Here is a 390-nt window from a genome sequence, read left to right as displayed (position 1 = left end):
ATAACAAGCGTGCCACAGTCGGACGTCTGAGCGACATCACAGAAAGGGCTTTTATTGAAAATAAATAACAAGCGTGCCACAGTCGGATGTCTGAGCGACATCATAGAAAGGGCTTATATCAAAAGTAAATAACAAGTGTGCCACAGTCGGACGTCTGAGCGACATCACAGAAAGGGCTTATATCAAAAGTAAATAACAGGTGTGCCACAGTCGGACGTCTGAGCGACATCACAGAAAGGGCTTATATCAAAAATAAATAACAGGTTAGTCCATCCACAAGAATAAACTGTTAACCGGACTTAACAATCATGTGGTTCACCGGAGATGGTTCAAGGGATTTTTGACTCTATAGAGTTTGTACTAACTGCCCACAGCCAACGCATTTCAGTA

Source organism: Triticum aestivum, chromosome 3B (assembly GCF_018294505.1).
Source record: "Triticum aestivum cultivar Chinese Spring chromosome 3B, IWGSC CS RefSeq v2.1, whole genome shotgun sequence".
NCBI classification, from domain to species: domain Eukaryota; kingdom Viridiplantae; phylum Streptophyta; class Magnoliopsida; order Poales; family Poaceae; genus Triticum; species Triticum aestivum.
The sequence above is the reverse complement of the archived record's forward strand: the minus strand, read 5'-3'. Positions refer to the sequence as shown.